The sequence below is a fragment of the Lepidochelys kempii genome, chromosome 2, assembly GCF_965140265.1.
Source record: "Lepidochelys kempii isolate rLepKem1 chromosome 2, rLepKem1.hap2, whole genome shotgun sequence".
NCBI lineage: Eukaryota > Metazoa > Chordata > Testudines > Cheloniidae > Lepidochelys > Lepidochelys kempii.
In genome coordinates this window covers 71,919,094-71,932,817 of record NC_133257.1, presented here as the reverse complement: position 1 = coordinate 71,932,817, position 13,724 = coordinate 71,919,094, and the positions used below count along the sequence as shown (strand labels likewise).

The 13,724-nt window shown below is 41.5% G+C and overlaps 1 protein-coding gene across 5 annotated transcripts in view; it reads right to left on the bottom strand.

Annotated features, from left to right (window-relative positions):
• The window catches only part of PXDNL (peroxidasin like), a 295,520-nt gene that overhangs the window by 115,788 nt on the left and 166,008 nt on the right, over window positions 1–13,724 (bottom strand). The window lies entirely within an intron of this gene.

Here is a 13,724-nt window from a genome sequence, read left to right as displayed (position 1 = left end):
ACTGAACAGAAGAATGCCTGCTGAACTTATTATACTGTTTAATGAAACTCATTTGGGCTAAACAACAGAAAAAGGATGTGTAACAAGTGGCCAAACACAGTAACATTTGCATTAAGGACAAAGAATCAGTGAAAAGAGAGAGTTCTTACTTTGTACAGTAACTGAAGTTCTTCAAGATGTGTGGACCCTATGTGTACTCCACTAAGGGTGCAAGTGAGCTCCATGAGCCCGAAACTGGAAGAGTATTGCTAGCAGAGTCTGTAAGTCTGCTCCTGCACCCTTCTCCTCCTTGTGCTCCCAGACAAAAGCCTAAGGGCAGTGCAGACTGCCTACCTCCAGTTCCTTCTCTACCATGAAGCATGTGTTAGGATCTGAAGCAGGGCAGGTAGTGGAATACAGATAGGGATCACGCATCTCAAAGAACTCTAGTTCTCGTATAAGGTAAGTAACTTCTCTTTCTTCTTCGAGTGCTAGTCCCTATGTGTATTCCATTGTGGGTGATTGCCAAGCAGTGCTTATTGAGGAGAAGGTTGTGAGGACCTCTGCAATACTTCTGAAAGGAGTATGACTGTACTGAGAGAGACACCATCTTCAGAAGCATCCACAAAGGCACAATGTCTTGATAAGACATTCACTGAACCCCACGTAGCTACTTTACAGATTTCAACAATAGGAATGTCTTGAATGAAGGCTACAGAGGTGGTCTGGGCTCCAGTAGAGTGACCTCTCAGACCCTGTAGTGCAGGGGTGTTTGTCAACTTCTAACACAGCAGAATCCACCCCAAAATCCTTTAGGTCTTTAGGAGGAGACTGTTTCCACTCTCATCCATTCTGTGAATGATACAAATCGTGCAGGTGATTTTCTAAATGGTCTTGTTCTTTGTAGGTAAAACACTCCAGCTCAGTGGATGTCTGTGGAGAGAGGCCACCTGGGTGAAGTTTTTGGAAGAATGGAGATAGGTGGATTGTCTGATTTAGATGGAAATCCAAGATCAGTTTAGGAGTAAACTTAGAATGTAGCCTCAGAGCATTCTTATCCTTGTTGAAAGACTGTATATGGCAGATCGCCCTGAAGGGTCCCAGTTCACCACCCTTATAGCTAAGGTGAAGGCAATTAGAAAGGTGACTTTCATGGATAAGAGGGATAAGGACCAAAAAGCCAAGGGTTCAAATGGAGGTCTTGTTACTGCTCAGAGGAGAAAATTCAGGCCTCACATCAGAGTATACCTACTCACAGGAGGAACGGTTATAACCAGGCCTTTCAAAAAAGTACTGCTACAGGATGGGTGAAGATAGAGTTGTTATCATAAGAACATAAGTACGACCATACTGGGTCAGACCAAAGGTCCATCTAGCCTAATATCCTGTCTTCCAACAGTGGCCAATGCCAGGTGCCCCAGATGGAATGAACAGAACAGGTAATCATCAAGTGATCCAGTGACAGGCACTGATACTACCAAATGAACCTGTAGTAAAGTAAGTGAGACACCCTTGGTATTTAAGGAAAGAAGATATTCTAAAATAGTCAGCATGTCAGAGTCCTCAGGGGTTATCTGATAACTGATAAATATTTCCAGTTGGCTATGTACTATTTTCTAGTGGACTCTTTTATACTATTGTTAAATATGACCTGAACTGCCCCAAGCATGCATTTTCTAAGTTTAATACCGTGGGTGCGGACTTAAAGGCACTGCTAGCAATACTAAATAGGGAAAAACTGATGACCTGCAGTGCTCCAAGTAAGCTGCTACTACTGATAGCATGAAGGGTACCTACAAGTGTACTGTTGCAAAGCCAAAGGAGAGTACCCTATAGTGGTAGTGGTGCCTGTCCTTGGAGAACCTCAGGAACCTTCTGTGTGAGGGGTGGAGGTCTATGTGGACATAGGCATCCTTCATATCAAAAGCTGAGAACCAGTTGTCTCTGTTCAGTGAGGAAATTATTGATGCCAGTGTGACCATTTAAACCTCAGTTTTCAGATAAAGACAAGGAGTTGTCTGAGGTCTAAGATGGGTCTCCATCCTCCCTTCCTTTTTCAATGAGAAATTATTTTCAGTAAAATGTTGAAGAGGACCTTCTCTATAGATCCCTGAAGGAGGAGGACGTTCCCTTATTTAATGACATCCTCTCCTGAGAGTGGTCCCTCAAGAGGAACAGGGAAGGGATTTTTGGGGGTGGAGGGAAAGCAGAGGAATACTATAGTACAGCCGGAGTGTATGATGTATGATGAGTTCCAAAGAGGATGGAGGTAGGCTGTTGTCAGTGGTGGCAGATGACAGAACAAGGAGCAATGGTCTTAAATTGCAATGGGGGAGGTCTAGGTTGGATATTAGGGAAAACTATTTCACTAGGAGGGTGGTGAAGCAATGGAATGGGTTACCTAGGAAGGTGGTGGAATCTCCATCCTTAGAAGTTTTTAAGGCCCGACTTGACAAAGCCCTGGCTGGGATGGTTTAGTTGGTGTTGGTCCTGCTTTGAGCACGGGGTTGGACTAGATCTCTAGAGACTAGGTCTCTTCCCACCCTAATCTTCTACGATTCTATGTCAACAATCCATCTGTCTGTTATCACCCACCAAGTTTGGGCAAAGTGGGCCAGTCGACTCCCAAATTGGGTCTTGGGGCTCATGATTGATGAATGGGGTATTTGGAGTGCTTTGCAGCTCTTGAAAGTACCGTCAAAAATATTTCTTAGCAGGAGGTTGCGGTTGGAAGAAGGGGAAGCATTATGTGTACCCTGCTCCAGCTTTTGTCACTTCCATGGAGGTTTATACGCCCTTTGGTGGTAGAAGTGTTGAGGCACTGTCTGAGGCTTGTATGACTGAGGTCTGTGGTACTTCCTCCTTGGCGCTAGAATGTAGATCCTCAGTTAGCAGAGGGTTGCCCTTGAATCCCCCAGTCAGTGTACAGATTCATCTGTTTTATTCCTGAACATGTTGTTCCCTTCACAAGACATATCCTCCACTGTAGATTATACTTCCCCAGAGAATCCTGAGGAATGAAGACAGGATGCTCAATGTGTGACAATAGCCATTGCCCTTGAAACAACAGCTGTTTCTGCTGCATCAACAGAGGCTTGGAGAGATGATCTGGTGATTAATTTACCCTCCTCAATCAGAATGTGATCTGTGCTCTTGTGGGTGTTTGTCCATCTATTCCACTAACTTAGAGCAACTGACAAAAATTGTATTTTGAGGTTAATGCTTGGCAATTGGCTATATGAAAAGGCTGATAGAAGTGAAAACTTTCCTGCCCAATAGGTCTAGATGTTTAACATCCTTATCTAACAGAGTGGATCTGGTAAAATAAAAATTCTGCTACCTTGGCTGGCATGTCGTATTTCTTTTCAGTCCTCTTAGAGACACAAATGAACGGTGTATGCCAGATGACCTTAGCAAGCTCCATTAATTAAAGGGCAGCATAAACCTCCTAGGCCTTTCACTATGCAAAATGTCCAAGGGCTTTTGAGGAGTCTCTTGTACCCCCTGCAGAGAAATCTGGAGAGTCTCAGCAACCCTCCTTAATAGGTCCTGGAACTGCCTGTAATCATCAAGTAAAGAATATGGGGTTGGGTCTGATTCTTTCTCCTTGTCCTTGGGCATCTGAGGAAGCCTGAGTTCCTCTCCGGGAAGTGAGGGATATTGTAACTCCCAAAGGGAACAGAGAGACTCGGAGTATTGTGTGAATGGATCCCATGGTAAGAGGGATCAAACATTGGCTGAGCGCCAAGATCTACCTGGTTTCCCTGGAGAGAGGAGCCTTCAGGGCTTTCACTTTGGTTTATTCTCTTGCTACAGCTGCCATGACCATTTGCTAGACACAGGCAAACACCTAGTGATGTTTCTTCCATTAGCACTGAATAATAGAAAGACCTCTACTGTCATCTTATGATCATAAATAAAAGTTTACGAAAATAATACTAAAATTCAAACTTTACAATTGGACTTTTTGTACCAGATTTTTGGTCTCCTATTTTACACTGCTATTTTTAAATCATACTTGAATTGGAAAAATCCACAATCCACAGTTGTCATGGCAGCCTTTTTCAGGTTTCTGTTTGACTATTTAAATCTCTTTAGCAATACACAGTTTCACTTTCACTGGCAATAACCAGTGTACAGGGCTCCAAGTGGTGGAAAATTTCCAGAGAGGAGGTTGCAGTAGCACTTGGTAGCCACTGCATCCCAAAAAGTGGGTGGCACTGGTTGTTGCCCTAAACAGAGTGGTGGGAAGCAAGAGGAAAAAAAAGGTTGAAGGTGGTATAGGCAAAGCTCAGCCTCTTTTTCATCTGCTCTGTTACTCCATGTGGAGTTTTTTCAACCCAGGCAGTGCAGACTGAAAACAGGAACCAGAGCACCTGTGGATTTGGCAAACTCTCTGCCCTCTCCAAAAAAATAAAAAATAAAATATTTCCACCAACGATTCCTGGAGGTTTGATTTTAGAAATATGGACACCTTATAGCTACAGCGCTCCCAACAGACATAACTGCCTTTCTCCCATGTAAATCCTATACTAGGGTGGTGCTGGAAACAGTGCCTGCCCTCTCCCAAGGGTAAATCCTCCACAGTGAGCCAGATTAGGACAGGGTGTGACGCAATTCGTATCTTTACTCCAGCAGGGTCCTTAGTCCCTTAACTGAACACAATCTCTCCTAATGTGTTTGAATACAGCTAAATGTAAATGTATACATGTGGGAATATAGGCCACACTTACAGAATGGGGGACTCTCTCCTGGTAAGTAGTGACTCTGAAAAAAAGATGTGGGGTCTTGGTGGATAGTCAGCTGAACATGAGCTCCCAGGTTGATGCTGCGGCCAAAAGAGTTAATGAGATCCTGGGATGCATAAACAGGGGGATGTTGAGTAGGAGTAGAGAGGTTATTTTACCCCTATATTTGGCATTAGTGTGACCACTGCTGGAATACTGTGTCCAGTTCTGGTGCCCACAATTCAAGAAGTATGGTGATAAATTGGAAAGGATTCAGAGAAGAGCCATACAAATGATTACAGGATTAGAAAATACACCTTACAGTGATAGACTTAGAGCTCAATCTATTTACCTTAACAACGAAGGTTAAGGGATGACTTGATTACAGTCTGTAAGTATCTACATGTGGAACAAATATTTGATAATGTGCTCTTCAGTCTATCAGAGAATGGTATAACAAGATCCAGTGACTGGAAGTTGAAGCTAGACAAATTCAGAGAGGAAATAAGGCATACATTTTTAACAGTGACAATAATTAACCATTGGAACAATTGGTCATGGGTAGTGGTGGATTCTCCACCATTGACTGTTTTTAAATCAAGACTGGAGGTTGTTTTCTAAAAGATCTGCTCTAGGAATTATATCTATGGCCTGTGTTACACAGGAAGTCAGATTAGATCACAATGGTCCCTTCTTGCCTTGGAATCTATGAACAATTTACATAGACATATAGGACCACAGGTTGTATATTTCTAACATTTGCCGTATACCATGTCAAGAAACTGTCCACATAAGTAAATGTATTTGAAGCTCTCAAACTAGGTCATCCCAAATCAAAATGGTCCAGCTGACATTGTTACAAATTTCTGGCACCTGCAATCATATTTCTGAGTTACCATAAGATACTCTAAGGCAGGAAGAGTTATCTTTCACCCTCAGAAAAGTTATCCAATACATCAAAAGCAAACAGTCCTTCATCTAAACCAGTGCTCTGACCTGATGACATGCTTTCTTTGGTGGTTGAACAAATAAGAGCTTGTTCACTTGATCTCCTCAACAATGATAAACTGTGTTACTCCAGAAATGAAAACCTAGCCAGAGAAGATATATGTTCCCCAGCCAGTATACATACCTGCATGCAAAAGGTTAAACAAATTATCCTTAAGTACATTTTGTTAGTAGTAGAAAATAAATGCTTTCTGGATTTTTAGGTGATTTTTTTTTCTTTTTAATTAACAGAGGAAAATGGTTAAAGTCCCAGTACCTCAGGTTCTGAATCAAGAATATACTCTGCCTGTGAAAGATTTTGAGTTCTGCTGCATATTATTGTTTGGCCTGAGCCCACTATGAATCCAGCCTGTAAATCCTGCTCCATGAAACTTTTGATTGCCACCTGGGGATTTCTACCTCTCAGAGAACTAGACACAGCTTTGATCACAGCTGCCAGCGCACTAACATTGTTTTCTCTAAGCCTGTAACTACCATTTTATGTTATAATTCATTTCTGGACTACAGCCACGTACAGCTTCAAGGAGAACTGTCAGCCACTAATAGGCTAGCTTACAGAAATTGAAGGAGAAAACAGAATTATTTTTCCCGCTCAGTAAGCGTGCAGCTGTTTAAAATCATTGGCTTCTAAGCAAGTTGCGTGCATCATAGACCAACAGAAAAATTACAGGAGTGTGGAAATACCAGCATTAAGGTTTAAAGATAAGGACAAACACACTTTTAAAATTGTAAAAAGAAAAGGAGTACTTGTGGCACCTTAGAGATTAACAAATTTATTTGAGCATGAGCTTTCGTGAGCTACAGCATCCAATGAAGTGAGCTGTAGCTCACAAAAGCTTATGCTCAAATAAATGTGTTAGTCTCTAAAGTGCCACAAGTACTCCTTTTCTTTCTGCGGATACAGACTAACACGGCTGCTACTCTGAAACTTTTTAAATTTGTGTTTCTGGAGGCAAAATATAGGAAAATTTAGGGACACATCAAATCAGTTGCAGGGGCTGAGGGTGGAATTCAGAACACACATGCACACTCTGCACAGGTCTTAAACTCTTTATTCCAAAATATACTTGTGAAAATGTCCAGTATAATACGCTACAAATTTAAACCTGCTGCTGCTATTATGCTTATCAGTCATATTTATTATAGTAGTGCTTAGGGGCAAGCCAAGAATGGAGCCCCATTTTGCCAGGCATCACCCAAACACATAATGAGAGAATATCTCTGCCCTGAAGGACTTATACCCTAAATAGACAAGACGGGCAAAGGGAAAGGAAAGGGAAAGAACACAAGCAGAGTGAACAATGTGATGGATGCACATATCATACTAGAGATATGAGTATGTCCCTCTTGTTTTATTATTGGAATCCTTTCATGGGGGGTTATGTTAGGAGGAGATTTAGCTACATAGAAATACAAAGGAAAAAAGGGGGGAAGGAGTTAGAGAGAGGAAGGAATGAGCAGTGGACAGTTGGAGCATACAGCCAATCAGCACAGAGGAGAGAATGCCCAGAGCAAAAACTGCAGAAAGCGCTCTGATGACATCATCTGTGTTCATTGGTTGAACTGCTTGAACTGCTTTCTGCAGCTGCTCTGCCAGCATCACTCTCTTGCTGGCTCCTCCTTGTTGTCTCTTTTCCAAGGGCCCAATGGCTAGGGGAAATAGGGCACCCCAATGGGTCACAGCATTTCTGGAGGGGCTGGTCGCCCTGACACAGTTCTGGGTTTGAGGGCTCTCGGTTGTGAGGGGGATGGTGGCTGCAGCTGAACCCTATTTTACCCCATTTACTCCCAGGGCAACAGCATCTGCATGAAAGGTTTTCTGTATGCTGTGCTGGCTTCAGTCTCTGGCTGGCTTCTTCCTGCTTTTATCGTTATCTGTTCTCCTTTTTGAGGCCTATTTTCCAATTATAAACCTTACAATGGTTTCCTTTGAAGCCAGTGGCATCACACTCAGTTTCTCTAAATTAGTAGTTTTATTACTTAGCAGGATGCTACAGGCTGCCAACACACTGAGCAGTACCTGAATCTTGATCAACTGATGCAAATTTTCCAGACTCAATTGCCTGTTAAGCATCCACCCAGATTTAGGAATTTCTGACAAAGTGAATTCCCAATAGCCAGACAAAGTTACGTATGGTTTAGAAATGAAGGTATTTATTTAATTAAAGTATTTTCAATGTAGTGTAGGTTTTGTATAAGTAATAGATAAGGCTCAACATTTCTGAAGCTTATTAAAAGATTTTTGCTCTGGCTATCAGTCAATAGATCTTTTGTGAACAGGCTAAGCAGTTCTTGCTTTTTTTGCAAGGTTGGTAGTACTGCAAATATACAGGGGGCTCTATCCTGACATGTCCCGACTGCCACCTGCGAGGTCCTGAGAGACCTCAGTCCCCAGGAAAGTCAATGAGTCTGAAAGACCAAATTATCTGAAATGCATTTAAGTAGTACAAAATGACCTTGAAATGGCTAAAATTGCTCGATGAGAATTACTGCTGTGAAGGGGAACTCTCCACTTGTGTACAGATGGCAGGGGTAATGGTGCTGCCTCTTCTGCCAGCTGTCATCCCTCTCCTCCTAGTATAAAGAGATGGAGACAGGAGGTTCTGGGGTATTCTAGGGACAGGACATGGATGGGTCAGGGTGGGGAGGAAGTATTGTGCAGCAGAACTGTAATTTGTTCCAGGACTGTGTGGTTCTGAATCAAGGAGCCACAGTCAGCTCCCAAAGGCCACCACTCTCAATCATGTCCAAGCGCAGCTCACATATAGTGGAAAATTGGAGCCAAAGACTTCAGCACCTTAGAGGATGTGGTCCAGTATTTCTACTGCCAGTCCAAGCTGAAAATAAAATGTACAGATTTCTGCACATGTTTTTTGAAAGTTAACCATTATTTATGAACCAAGATTTAAAAAAAACAGGAAAAAAACGACATTGAGGTACCTATATAAAAGTAGCCAGATTTTCAGTGCAACTAATTTCATGGAAGATATGGGAGTTCAGCCCTTTCCGAAATCAGGCCAATTATGTAGGGGGCTGAATATGAATGAAAGGTGGGATTTTCAAAAGCATTCAGCAAAGGGCTAACTCCTCTCCCATTAAAGTCAATGGGAATTTTGCCATTGATTTCAATGGGAGGCGAGTTAGACCAATGCTGAACACTTATAAAAAGTCCAGCCTTGGTGTCCAACTTTGAAACATTTGGCTGTGGTACAGTCATAGACCTAGCCACCATAAGCACAGGCATAGGAGCTATCTTCACCCTCCTTCAGGAACTTACAATGATGCCTATCTCTGTACCGCTGCAGGCGGGGCCTGACGCAGGGGAACTCGTGCATGCGGAAAGAAGGGGACAAGATTTGAAGAGTTCACACAACGGGATCTGAGCCTTACATGCAAAGAAGCTCTGCACCACAGGTGCTTCCAGGCCCTGGGCACATAGGTGCTGGAGGGGAAGAACTGGTGCTTCTACAACTACACAGAGCTGTAGACTGTTTTCCTCCACAGGCCATGGGGCTGCATTAGGGAGGTTAAGGGATCAGGCTGGGACTTTGGGGATCCAAGTTCTGTTCCTGGATATGCCATAAACTTGCTGTGCAACCTTGAGTGAATCATTTAATCTCTGTGCTTCGGGTCCCTGTGAAATGGAGATGATAGTTAAAAGACGTTTGAGGCTGAATCCACAAATGTTTCTGAGGTGCTCAGACACTATAGTAATAAATGTCATCTAAAAAACCTACAAAGACTAAACCAAATACTGTAGAGTTTTGAGGATGCACTAGCAGCCATGAAGTAGCAGCCTACTGCCCACAGCTTTGGGGGAAGATTACTCAGTCTATACAGCAATTCCCATCATGCACACCGTCCTCTTGGGATGGGTGTTAGAAATAAGATTTGGACCTTACTCCACCCTCTAGAAGCCAGTTTCAGCAGCAACAAATATGTAATGCAACTGAGCACAGAGGAGACTTGATAAATACGTTAAGCTACCACATTCTTTGTTTAAGGTGGGCTCGGTGTGTATACATCCTCCTTTCCTAAAAATAAACATGAAAAAAATGGAGAATACCCACTCGCCAGTAAGTCAAATCAATATGCATGCTTTGTTCAAATTTCATGAAGAAATGAGAGTAGCAAGTGAGGGCAGTACAAGGTTCTTTGATTTTTTAAAGCGTAAGATTAAATTCCCCTTAATAATAAGCTTAACGTCTATTAGGCCACTGGACAGATAAATTGGTGTTCAAGTGTTACTCTGTGAATTTGTCGGCTCCCTGCCCTCCCTGACAAGATAAATGCTTTATGTCTAAATACTCTCTCTCCCTAATATATTATAGCAGGTGCTTAGAGACATCTGCTACTGTTAAGGTTGCAAAAGTCTTTCTATCATAACCCTCCTGATTTCACACGTTCTTAGCTGTCTGAAACGCTCATCTTTTCAGCTGAAGCTTTTCATGCTTTATCTGTTCTCTTGATTTTTTTTTGTTTGGTTTTATTATTATTTATTTGTATTGCAGTAGCTCCTGGAGGCTCTCAACAAGATTGATGCCTCATTTTGCTAGGCCCCTCTGGATACACATAGTGAAAGACAGTTTTTGCCCTTCCACAGAGCTTAATTTCTAAACAGATAAGGCAGATATAGGGTGGAACAGGAAACAGAACCAATGGAGAGCTGAAATGATTAGCCCAAGGAAACACATCAGATTGGTGGGAGCACTAGGAGTAGAACTCCTCCTAACTTCCAGTCTTATCCAGATTTTTGTTTATTTTCATGTTTTAAAAAATTGTACGTGAGGAAAGAAAAATGCACATTTCCCATGTTAAAAATATCCTAAGCACACTTTATAGACATAAATCTAATATAATTTCTGTCATCAATAAACATTCATATCACAAAACACCCACTGTGTATGCATGTTTTTGCATCCATATGATTCATCTTCTATCGACATTCAGAAGCAACCATCTTCCAAATGCATTGTGTTGCCTTTGCACTTGAACCATCTTGGGGCTTGAATATTACAAATGAAGTGTCAGGAGCAGGTATCTGATGGGCTTTTTCTGCTCAGGGACAATCATGGTATTTGGCCAGGCAGAAGAGATTTAGAAGCAGGAGGTTATGAAATTCCCAAACCATAGCAAGGGCACAGGCTTTCTTCCTATCCCTCTAAAGTGTGGTGTTTTCAGAATGTTTTCATCCTAGCCTACAAAAAAAGGGACTGGATAGTTCCTGCTGTGCCTCCAACTGCTGTTTAACAGCATGAATCTACTGCAATGACTGTGGACCGTCCGGGACATGGAAACAGCCAGCAGTGTTACGTCCCTAGGACACTGTGCTCATGACCACTGACCTCACCACATAAGGTGTGAGAAAATAACTGTATTCTATTTTATTGAGAAATAGTATATGAGTACATAATTAAGGATTGTATTCAAATGTTTATGCTTATCTTAAGTTTTTATATGGCACCTATTGCCTCTGGGGCAGAGTTAAACTTACACATGCAACATTTAATTTTTGCAAGTGCTGACCACTGAATGCTCAAGACCATGAACAAGCAAACACTTGTGCACATAATTAAATTTACACAAGTGAACAGTCCCAGGGAACTCTCAGTTCTGTTGACTTGAACTCAATAAAACAACTTATTTGCATAAGGTTAAGCATAAGCCAAGTGTCCGCAGGATGCAACCCTACCTTTACACCCTAAAGATTGCATTAATACAGTTTTGAATGTAATATGATCTATTGCAAAGAAAATGTCAGATTTACACAGTCTGTTCTGAATACACATTGTACACAGTTTCAGATTCAACAGTGTGTATGTAGGTGTATATATGTGGAGCAATATGTTAGGGACACTTACCAAAAAAACGTATGAAAAATTCTAGACACTGAAAAATAGTACACAACTGCTTTCAAATTAAAAAGTATTTTCCTTTACACTGAGGGTTGCAGGAGTTTGTAAACAGTTAAAAGACAGCAAGCATGTAGTCCAGGTTCTCAAAATATTAAGCCACAGGGAGATCTAACTTATTCACAACAACACTAAATTTGTTATTTCTGAAGAAAATCATTGCTGGATTACTATTCTATAACATACTGCTGATAAGAAAAAGGATGTTCTTCCACATGTTATTGTGCACCATACATTTTCACTTAAGTTTTTGTTTTTTTTAAATTATTGTTATTTATTTTTTAAAGTCATGGTTTCCTATAAATGATCACAAGTGGCACATCTTCAAATTAATAACGTAGAGAGGTGTAAGATTAATTACAGCTCTTAACTCCAGATTATGATCTCAGTAGGTTGTCAATGATATATTAACAGAAAATTTCTTCTAAGTCTTTCTGAATTAAAAAGCAAATAGAGAAAGTAATTTTTGTTGTGTGTTTAGTTGGGGGGCGGGGGGAGGAGTGCCAGGAGTGTTGTTATTTTCCTTTCTTTTGATCACTCTCTGAATTCAGAGGAAACCTAATGTTGCTTTTGATTAATGTTCACTGTTTCTGTTTTGTTTCTGGTTACTCTAGTTGCTTTCTTAATTTATCTCTGCATAATGGGAAACACTTCCTTGATTAAGAAACTGCTGAAAGTTACTGAATTGTTTTCCCATGCATTTCTTCTACGATGACAGGTACAGTCTATCCTAATAAAGGGCACATAGCTTAATTTGTACATCACCTGCATGAGTCATTTCAGTGTGATACAGTACATCACAATAGAGATTACTATAATACATGGGTATTTCTATAGAGTCTTTCAACTGAAGATCTCAACATACTGCTCAAATATTCGTTACCTCCCTTATCGGTGAAAGAGCTTAAGTATTATTATAGTGATTTTACCTATAGGGAAATGGAGTATCTGAGATTTACATGATTTACTTTAATACTGCAAATCAGGAGTTCTGGATTCCCAACCCCCTGCTCTAATCACAACAGAAAACAGTTTCTATGTTGTTTTTTTCCCCTTTATTTTGCTGAGCCTACTCAGACGTCGTGTTTTACAGGGACAAGAAACCCTCTGGATAAAAGGCAGTGAATTTTTATTTTTTTTAAACGGGGGGGAGGGGCGGGAGGTATATATTTGATTGTATCCCTCTCCTTTCCCTCATATGTCACTGGTCAGACCACAAACTCTTCAGCACAAGAACAGTATCTTCTTAGGTGTTTCTAGAGCGTATAACTAGGTGGCGCCTCAATCTTGATCAGGGACTATGGGTGCCACTAGAGTTTAATCACAGCATAATACTAACAAAGTAATTTATTATATTCAGATATTAACAGTGTTGCAATAGGGCTCACTGAAATACTGGTATCTGAGTCTTACAATGATAGCAGATGATACTCCCCCGCTCCTGCCCACACACACATTCCTTCTGTGACCCAGAAGGTTTGCTGACTCTTTCTTAGAGACTGATATCCTTCCCTCATTTCTTCCCTGTAACATCCTATGGAGGCCAACCGTTCCTTCTTTAGTTAATCAACACCACTGCCAAGTTGTCCAGAAGGTGACGAGAGAGTGAGCTAAGGTGCATATATGGCCTTCTTGGTTAATGAGGAAAAAAATGGCTTCAGTCTGGCTTGCAGTCTTAGCTTTCTATATACAAGTCTGTAGTCAGGAAGGGTGGAGGGAGAGAAGGGAAAGAAAACCTCCTGCTCACTTCACAGATTACTGCAAAGGTGTTTGGCTGTAGGGAGCGTGGTGACTGTCCCCTAGAACACAGGTATTATAACAGAGCTACCCTTAGTTCAACTGAAGAATGTCTACATTGCAATCACAGGTGTGATTAAAGCTAGGGTGGGTGTGCCTACATGAGCTGTAAGTGTGCTAGTGAGGAAGCAGAGGTACTTACCCAGGGTCAGGGCGGGCTCTCACAGCCACTGTCTCTTCATTACTATTTTTAATTGTGCTAGCTAAAGTAAAGCTTCCACGCAGATGCCTACATGAGCTGCACTCACACCTCCAATTGTATTCTAGTCCTACCCTAAGAGGGCACCATTTGGTCAAAAAT